The sequence below is a fragment of the Geospiza fortis genome, unplaced genomic scaffold (genome assembly GCF_000277835.1).
Source record: "Geospiza fortis unplaced genomic scaffold, GeoFor_1.0 scaffold98, whole genome shotgun sequence".
NCBI classification, from domain to species: domain Eukaryota; kingdom Metazoa; phylum Chordata; class Aves; order Passeriformes; family Thraupidae; genus Geospiza; species Geospiza fortis.
In genome coordinates, this window is record NW_005054306.1 from 348,845 (window position 1) to 358,961 (window position 10,117).

Genomic DNA, 10,117 nt, shown 5'->3' on the forward strand with positions numbered 1-10,117 from the left:
AGCAGGAAGTGTGTTTGTTGGGTAAGGATTTGGCTTTATAAATTAAAGATACAATAATATTTAGCCGAAAAGGTTTCACAAATCTTGAAACATTTCCAACCATAAGCTCTCTAAAATCATGAGTCAAGCAATGAAAACTATAAGACTGGCTTTAAAATTAAGTTCTCTAGCTTTTGTAACTTAGTAAACATAGTTCTCTTCCCTCCCTCACCAGTTCCTTTACAAGGAGAAGCATTATAAATATATTGTATTTAAAAATTGCATCTGAATGTGTCATACAACCTTCTGGTTCCTCGGTCTATAAGAAAAAGCATTTTAGTAATCAGCAAAATCTCATTTTCTTCCCAAAAAAGGCAGAGTCATCATGTTCTACTGCCTGTCAGGATTAGCCCTGCTCTGTGCAATGTCTCAGATTGTTGCTATGCATTTTTTGGGAGAGTATATTTCAAGTAGCACTCACTGCTTCAAAATTTAGTATTTGAATGAAGCAGAAAATCCCCAACTCCTGATGATTATACCACTTTAAACTGCTTTATCGAGTAATTCTTTAGGTTACTTTAATACAAGTAATCAAGAGACATTCAGAATTTGAGTCCAAGTGTGGTTCTAAACCTCTCCTTCTGTGGCACTTGACAGGTAACTCACACTTGGCCATGGTTTTGCCCATGAAAACTGAACACTCTCACAGACAATTCCTGGCCATGGTCTGGGGAATATTCCGAACAGATAGATAGGGCATAGCCTCACTTCTTTTTCTGATGAGATTTTTCTCAGTGTGGACATGAGCCAGACTAAGCCAACAGGTCTGCAAGTCACAATTTCCATTGTGTTTTCTTTAGCATTGTTATTATGGTCATTGAGACAAATAAATATCCAGTGGAACAGTCTCATTCTAAGGGAAGAAGCACAGACACTGTAGGTGTTGATATAACTATGCACAAGAATGCTAGAACACTAACCAATACCTTTAAATACCAAAACCAGATTCTTTATTTTGACATCTTTACAGCAGTTGGTACAAAATTCATCTGTTTCCAATGTATTCAAACATTTCTGTGAATGAACTTCCATGAATATGAAAGTCACACTAGAGAGTAGCTTTGCCTAAACACCTGCAATTTTCTGCTTCTTTACTCCTCAGTCCTTCAGTTGTCAAGAAAAAACTGGTTACCACGAGTCTGAAAATAGGAATGTATCACACTAAATCTTCCAGTGGTATGGAGAGTCCAGCTTTCTGGATAATATTCTCCTTTGCAGATAAGACATGTTTTCCTAAGGACTGTTGTTGCAATTTACAATCATTAGTTCTCATTCTAACAACTTTGGACACATAGAAAAGTTTATTTAATTTCATCTTTGCAGCTACCATCTATGTGTGGGAAGGTTGTTTTCAGATCATCTCTTTAGTCCTATCAATCTTCTCAAGATAAGGCAAACCCATTTTTCCAAGCTTGCAGGCTTATTTTAAAATTTTCATTTCTTTCTTCTGGATATTCTTTAATAGATCCACATCTTGCCCAAAGAGTGGTGTCCTATCAGAAGCTTATCAGCCCCAAGGAGATGATTACAGCTTGGACACAATATTCCCATTTACAGTGCTCAAAGTAATAGTTGCTTTACTGTAGAAAGTTAAACTTTCCCCACTGAATTATTTTACATGATCATTTTATCTACAACAAATAATGTTTTTTTCTTGGCTACTTTCTTCGTTGGTTAATTTTTCCTGCCTGTGTACTAACCTTCCTGATTTTGTCCCTACTTACATTGCTTTTCCATTTGCTCTCAATAACTAAGTAGATTTTTCTTGTGTGTGATGACTGCTAAATGTTCATGCTTTGGAAGATTTCATAGTTTTTCTAAGTCACTATCCCTAGCTTCCAGTGATGCTGTGATGGGATAATTATTTCATTAAAATATTTCTAGATGACCTTTTATTACACTTGTTTTCCAGCAGACCATTCTGAACAGTCAGTTGAAGACTTCTTCCTTGGAAACTTTAGTACTCTCCCTCCTTGCACTCCTCTGAATCAAGGATTTAGTGTTTAATGCTTTTGGTCACCCAAGTTGCCTTTCACTCTCCTTTCCCCAGGTAGTTCTTTTTCATCAGTCATGATCCAATCTCTTAGAGTCTTCCTCCTTCTGCTTTCTTTGCTATTAGTATAAACTGTTCTCACCAATAAATTCCAATAAAACTTTGTCTTTTTCCGTTCCTATATTGATATGGGTTGTTTAAGTACCCCATCAATACTAATTAGTGTGCATAAGACAAGTCTGTGAGCTACAAGCTCCAATCTCATGTTCCACCCTGGCACACAGCTTGCTTCCAGAAGGCTCAGAGCCCAACAGCAGTTGGATAGTGCTAGTCATCCCAACAGAGGGTCACTAAGTACTCCCTTTGTTTTCTCTATGTAAAGGTGAACTTCAAGACTTTGAGGCATCAGACATTCTTCTCCATTTGTATGAAGCAGGTGAAAGCATAACTGGGAGCAGAGTATGATGTGCTGACATTAGCTGGATTCTTACAGGGGTGTTTTGGGCTGAGGCGAGTACAAAAGAGTGAAAGGTGTAAAGGGAGAGAAACAGGTAATGGAAGGAGGAACAGAAAACCAAAAAGGGACGAAAGTTAAAAAAAAAAAAAACAGTAAGTTTTTCCCTCCAGTTTCTGTTCTTTTTGTGTGGGCACACCACTGAAATCTCAGTCCTACTGAGCTTTCCTGATACCCAAGAGTTTTCACACTGTTTGTACCAACTTTCTTCTAAGAGTCCTAGAAATAAGTAATTTCTCTCCTTCATTCTTTTTCCACAGTCCTCATACAAATTAGGCTATGCATCTGTTAATATTTTTAAATGCTTTGGCATCCACAAACATCTGAGTCTGAATCCACTCTCACCAGCTTGTTGCAGTCTCAATAGTGTGACATATGGCTGGACAGGAGTCCTCAACAAAAGGAGGCTAAAACTAATATAAAAATAATTTTGTAGCAGAGAAATGCATTGTGTGTGGAGTTGAAGAAACAAGCCAGCAAGAAGGTCATACATACCAAATTATCTGTGCAGCCTTATATAAATTTGCTCAAAACTACAGAGACACACAGGAAATAATGTCTAAAAGGCCACTGTACATATTTCTGTGCAGAATTTTTACAGGAGGCTGGTTGCTAACACGTGACTGCAAGTTGTTCCAATACTTCTGGCAAGAATGAGAAGGATCATATGGTTTGTTTCTCATGTACTTAAAATGCAATTATTTTAATTAATTACAGTATTGTAATTTCTCCAGATGTATATAAACAATGTGAAAGAAATAAGCAGAGGATACCTATGCCAAATGGAAACAAGGTAATACAGGAAAGGTTAAAAATTCACAGAAGGGAAATTTAAACACAGAAAAACAGAGTAGAAATAACAGAGTTGGCAGTGAGAAAGGAGGGTAACAAAGGGGAAAAATATTTTTGGTTAAAATAGTTCTGTCTTTCTAATGTCAGCATCTCACATCTGCTGTCACACAGTAATGAGAGCTGAGGCTGCTGTAATGCTGACCCAGCCATAGGTAGATGACTTAAAATGAAATTGTATCTGCATATAGAAAGGTGTCACAGCTACCAGCTAAATCTTCAAGGTAAGACAATTTAGAAACCTAAAGTTCAAGAAATTAGGACGGCCACTCTGTTATTAACTGTAGAACAGACTGACATGGAACAGAATTATATATTCCAAACCCCATCCATCCCACCACAAAAAATTCTATCGTTGCCTGTTATTTTGAAGCTTGAGTTCTACTGTCCCAAAATAAGCTCTATGTAGAAGACAGATAACTCCCAGGTATCCATTTTTGCAAGTGATGAAGCAAAATCCACCATAGTCCCAAGGGTGGTTTTCTTTTTCTATTACTTACTAGGCTCATTCTTAACCAAGTTGTAAATCTGTGTGGGTTTTTCTGAATATGGCCACCAATAAGTTCTACAAACTGATGGTTTTCTTTCCATTTGTTACTATTAGGATCACCAAAAATTCTAGTGAACAGGTGTAGAGACAAGAATGTTTTGTTTGAGATGTAACTGCTCCAGACAGAATGCAAGTGCCTTGGAGAGACTTTTGCAGTAAAATTTCATGCATTGAATGGGATTTGGGAAGCAGTTTGGACATGTTAGCATGCATAATCTAAAACACTGGAGCAGCCTAACTCAGCCTGATCACATCCAGTACCCATACCCAGACATCCAGACCTCTTCTAAGCAGCTTGTTGCTCAAAATTATTGTCCCACCTCTATAAAATCAATGTGTAAATGCTCCAGTTACAGGTAGTTCATGCTGCACATGCAAATGTTCAACAATTTCTCAAATTTTTTTAATTTTCAGGGAATCCTGGGATCTGAGAAATTAAAAAGGAGCCAATATAGCCCAGCATAGAACTCCAGGTACATCCAAGTTTCATGACTATTTGTGAAAACTGGAAAAAGCCAAGTTCTAGATGAACAGTCATAAAGCATTCACTTTTGAAAAAATTAACACAGAAGTATGGTATGATGTGGCATCTGTAGAGTTTTAAATTCCAGACCTCTCATAGCAATGAATTTCTCATTTGCTCTAGAGGAAAAATAGTCTTGAACTAAATCTCTACTAGTAAATTGATCCATGAGTGGCATAAAGTACTCCTGGAGTTTCTCAGACTGTTAAATTGCTACAACAGTCTCTTGGCTCCTGGACAACCAGCCAAGTTCTAACAAACTCTCAGATGCAAACTGGCAGCATGCTGAGATCAGGAATCATTTCTAACAGATAAGGTAGATATCACCACCCTATTTTGGAGGCTAAGAGGATGTAATGACCCAAACTCTACCAAAGCAAGACAGCTGGCCATCCAGTGAGGGAACAGCCCCACACACACCTGCTGGAACAGAAGTAGCTTCAGATAGATTTTCTTACTCTTGTAGCTGCTAAAGCAGGAGGCAACTCAAAACCTGCCAGCGCACAGGATGATGTTTGAAGCTTGTTCTTTTTTATACCCATGCTTAAAAAACCATGAGGCATGCAGCCAAAGAGCATGAAAATATTTGTCACCATAGCACAAAAATAGCGAATAAAAACCAATGAAAAATTGATGAGTTTGTCAATAGTACATTACCTGAGAAATTTTTGTCTGACTGATTCACCAAACATTTACCAAAAATTTCCTATGCCTCTTGCTCCTCTACTTTCAAGTTTCTTCCCCATTTTTTCTCCTTTCCGAACTTCAAAATAATTTCTCTAAATTCTCATTCTGTTTTCTCAGCTCACTCCAACCCTCTTTCTAGAGGATGTAAGAGACAAAATGATAGCAGAGTATGGTGGGAGGCAGAGTAAGAGATGACAGAGGGTAAAGGGGACTGGAAGTGGAAGCAGAAAGGGAGAACTCATCTTTTGACCAGTCTTAGTTTTAAGGGGTGCCTGAAAGTGACCAGTGAAGGGATTTTGCAAATGTGACCAGGTACTCTTGACCCTATAAGTTGGGACAAGAAACAGGGATGGAATTGAAAGAATGGAAGAAGAAATTGTAATGGGTAAGTGTTAGATCCCTGGTAGACATTTTATATATTCAACCAGGAGGATTTATATGGAGCCTTTTAGGCTTTCTTGAGATCTACCAACAAACTTTACAATCACCAGAGGCCACCTTCAAATGAGGTATGCAGTGATGTAGTGTCTCTACACTTTCCTCTAACTCGAAGTGAATACTGTAATGGAAATTACTGGTTTGAATGAAGTAACAACCATTGGTCTTTTTCCTACTCCCTGAGTTAGACAGTACATCCCCATTTGTAGTATCTGCAATGCCTTGGAACAGTCCAGTAAAATGAAAGTAACATGAGAAGGGGAAATAAATCTGTACTACCTGCTGTGAGTTACTGGAGTGGAAAGAAAACCCTCTTCATCTGCTTTTCCCCTGAACCATGTGCATCTTCTCATTCATGTAACAGATTACTCTGAACTCTGCTCTCACCTCACAGAAGCATAGGCTGCTTCAGGCAGCTTGAATGACTTTTGCAGCCCTTGCTAAGCACTGGCAGATCCTTTGTCAAATACCACATGAAAAAAAACTGCTGTTACTGTAAAGGACATGCATTCAACAATTACCTTTAAAATATCCATTTTCCTCTCTTTCTTATTTGTTTTTTAATTTCTAAAATTGAAATTCGCAGACACTTCAGGGAGTTCCTGGTTCAGTTTGCTGTTATGAGGTTTGTTCATATTGCAGGATGAAATGCAGAAGTGTGAATGCACAAATGGATAACTTTTCCCTCATTAGGAAACACCAAGGTCTGCCTACACTCAGAGATGCTTTCCTGCAGAATAGGGACATCCAGAAGATTGACATCCTTTGCTACATAAGTAACTGGTAAATGGCCAAAATTAAAGCAAAATATTCTGCAGAAACCCAGTATTTAAAAATAGAAACAAAAGAAATATTCAATATGCAAATGGACTTTTGTGGAGGAGTATCAGCAAGTTTGTGAACCCTACTTCAGAGTTCATTATTCAAGAGAAAAACTGATTTCTAAAACTGGGTCTATGAGCAATAGAATAAAGTTCAGGGATGATTTTTTTTTTATTGAAACTACTTCATTTACAGAAATGAAAACTATGATCTTGGTGTAACTGGCCCCTGAATAAATTATAATCTTAGTAAAATTCTCAAGTATTCTTATAAGATTTAGATATCTATTTTTTATTGACTCACAGAAAGCATGTAAATTCTTTTGAAATTTTAGCCAGGATAATCAACAAATACCATGACTAAAACCAGTATCTGCCCAATTTTAGGACTACTGTGAAATAAGTGAAACTCATTAGGCAAATAGGGATTTTTCAAACTGCTATGTAATCTACCCTCTGGCAGCACATTCATTAAGAAAGTGGTAGGGGAGGACAGTGTGTTTAATGAGTAATAAGTGACTATTCATTATTCTAAATACATAAAGTTTTATTTATACTTCAAGTTCAAGTTACAAAAATAAGTAGCTACACCTTTTGGAATACTTCTTGCCTACCCATGCCTCCTGAAGTGTGCACAGCGCCTTCCAAACAACTGGTTCTATACCATTTCAAGCAGTGTCCTGTGGAGATACTCATGTGAACTGTGAAATAAAGAGCAGCAGTTTTGCTGTGCTAGTGCAGGGTTAATTAGTGCATGCAGAGCACTGTGATAACGCCATTAATGTCTTTGCACAGCTTTGCTTTTGGAAGTAAGACATTCCAACCTCACTTGGGTTCTCAACATACCCTGCTGAAAGAAAGCAGTCAGATTGAGGTAGATAAACTGATGTGTCATACATAAGATGTATTATGTGCTGCTTTCATTATATTCAATTGCCATAGACAAAGGCTTCAATCCTGTGCTCAATGTCACAAAGGTCTAAGGGAGAGAAGAAGAATAAAAAGGAAAATCTGGAAAGCAAAATTATTGAAACTAGTCATAAATTATTTTACTTAATACAAAGTAGAGACTGCTGAAGGTAGACATGTTAAGTTTTAAACTGTGTAAACAGATGGTTCAAAAAGGAAATTAATCAGATGATTTCTATGTCCACTAGAAACAGGACAAGAATTAATTGACTTGAATAGCTGCAAGTTCATAAGATATTAGAAAGAACTCTCAAACTGAAAGAATAGTTACACACTTTATCAGATTACAGAAGGCAGCTCTCAACTCACCATCACTGGAACAAAATAAATAAACATCCATCAGGGCCGATTAAAGAGCAGATGTCCTGGTACTAGGCTGGAATAGTCTAACAAGGCTATACACATACTATTTGATATTGAACAGAATGCTTTTGAACAGGAGGACTGAAGTACTGATTTCCCTGAATCAACAGAAGAATTGCTGGCTCCAAGTCCTGAACAGCTTAAAACAAATAATTGCCTAAAAAGTTCTGTGTAGTGGGTTCTTCTGTAGTTGTCACAGACAGCAAAATACCATTGTGCCTTATTAATGAAGCTCCTTTTCCAGCACTTCTGTAAGGAATTTTTTTCTGTGAAACAATTAGAAAACCTCAGTGAGTTTAGATGAGATGTTGGTAACACATGTCTTGGACCCACCATTTGTGTTTGGCATTTGTAAAAGTGAGACAACTTGTAAGCAAGATAAGGAGGAACAATTGTGAAAATAAGCAAACAGATGAGTTTTAAAATTGCAACTTTTTTTTTTCCTTTTTCATTAGTTAACAATAACTTTCTTCCACATCATAAGTACATTTATAAACCAATCACTGTCTTGCATATTGCAGAAATTCTGGAAGAACACACTTGTCAAAGGCTCCATATATGATGTCTACATTTCTCTTGCTAAACTCATGCATGTGCATAAGAAGGCTTTTGATTTTGTGTAGATCGACAGATTAGTATACTGATGGTGGGCCTTTTATTAACCCATTTGGCCATGTTTCATACACATTCATGTAAGATAGCGCTGTGAGTCAAAGATCTGATCCTCAGGAAAAGGAAGAGCTAATGTCTGTTGACTCCACATCCATGAGCACCAGAGGGATGAGGATTTAACACAGAAGATAAATTAATCCGTTTTAATTCCATCTAAATATAAATAAAATATATACAGAGGTTTTTTTCTTTCTTTTAGTTAGCAGATGTAGACTACAAGCAATCAATCCAATTACACTCTCAGAAAAATAAGTTCCAACTCCTATAAGTATTTAGTTAGTTTTAGATGGCCACTAAACCTTTGAAAGTACTGCTCAGTGAGAATAGAGTAATTCCAAATAATCACTGAAGTAGTCAGCCTGCATTAATATAAAAATGTTATCAATGTATAAATACTGTCTTATTCAAACAGCCAAAAGCATAAGCAAAACATGCCATGATTTCCATTAAGTCCTAAGCTTTATTTTAGCAAATCTGACTTGTCAGCACTTGAATCTGAATTCCAATATTAAATGATGCACCAGCTTCAATTTCTATCTGTAAAGATTTTTCCAAGAAGCAAGTTGCGGAAACTATGAGGAAAGGCAATCTTAACACCCATACACCAACCCCTGAGCTGAAATCAGTTCAGCCAGAACTGAATATTGGATCTTAACTTCAAATTTGGGCATAAGAACTGATAAGCTTACCTCTTGCCATTAATAATTGTCCTTCTATGTGTCTTACTTTTTAATGTGTTCCCAGTTAGTTTCCTACTTGGACATAGCCTGTCTCACTTTCTTCTCCCCTTCTCTAATTTTCCCCATTTCCCTTTTGTCTGTTTTGTTTACCTTCCCTATTTCTCCTTCATTACCTTAGTCCTTCTCATTTCAAAAGTCAGTTCATTTTACACTTACACCATTATGTAAACCAGACCACTAAGCAGGAGACCAGGCTAGAAATACAACATGGAAATCCCTGATAAGGCAGGCTAGAATGAATATTTGTATTACTTTTTCTTCTTTTATTATAATAAGAAAAATATCTTATTGTGTTGCTGAGTAAAATGGACAATATTTTGCTAATATACTACACTGGTCACTAATCCGATGTGAAGGTCATATACCTGTAATCTATTAGCTTTTACTATTGCTTTCTGTAATAAATTGATAACCCAGCTTCTGAACCAACCTTTTACATACTTATTCAGTTTATATTGTAATTGAGGACATTTTGAAAAGTAAAAAATTTAAATAAAAGAAAGGGAAAAGAGAAAGATGAGTCAATGCTGATGACAGTATTGTTTTCCTCTGTCTATTCAGTCTGATTTATTGCAAAGTATTTGCCATTGAAAATCCTATTGTTTTTTCAGGTATTGAAATTTGCTATATCATTTTTCAGAGGTTTTAAAATTGCATTTGCAAATTAAAAAGGAGAGGCAATAACAATGAATTTCAGCTGTACCACTGTCAAAGAGACACTGTATATTCCAGGACAGGAGGGAATAATAACACTCCTTTAATTTGGAAAGCTGTCTCAAATTAAATATATTAAAGACAGAATTTTAAGCTAGTTTTATCATGCTGAAGTTCACTGCTTTCCTTTATAATATCACCTTTCTGGACATTTTCCACCATGAAAACAATTTCCATGCAAGAAAAATATTGAGTTTAATAAATGGTTAAGGAGCCTGACGGAACAGTTACCTTTTGTAAAATTG

General features: G+C 36.6%; 1 long non-coding RNA gene across 1 annotated transcript; it reads left to right on the forward strand.

Moving 5' to 3' along the window:
* Positions 1 to 4,148: 4,148 nt before the first annotated feature.
* Positions 4,149 to 6,609, forward strand: LOC102032823. The gene is made up of 3 exons (XR_265273.1): positions 4,149 to 4,282; positions 4,360 to 4,418; positions 6,236 to 6,609. It is a non-coding gene; the product is annotated as an uncharacterized LOC102032823 (long non-coding RNA).
* Positions 6,610 to 10,117: the final 3,508 nt, after the last annotated feature.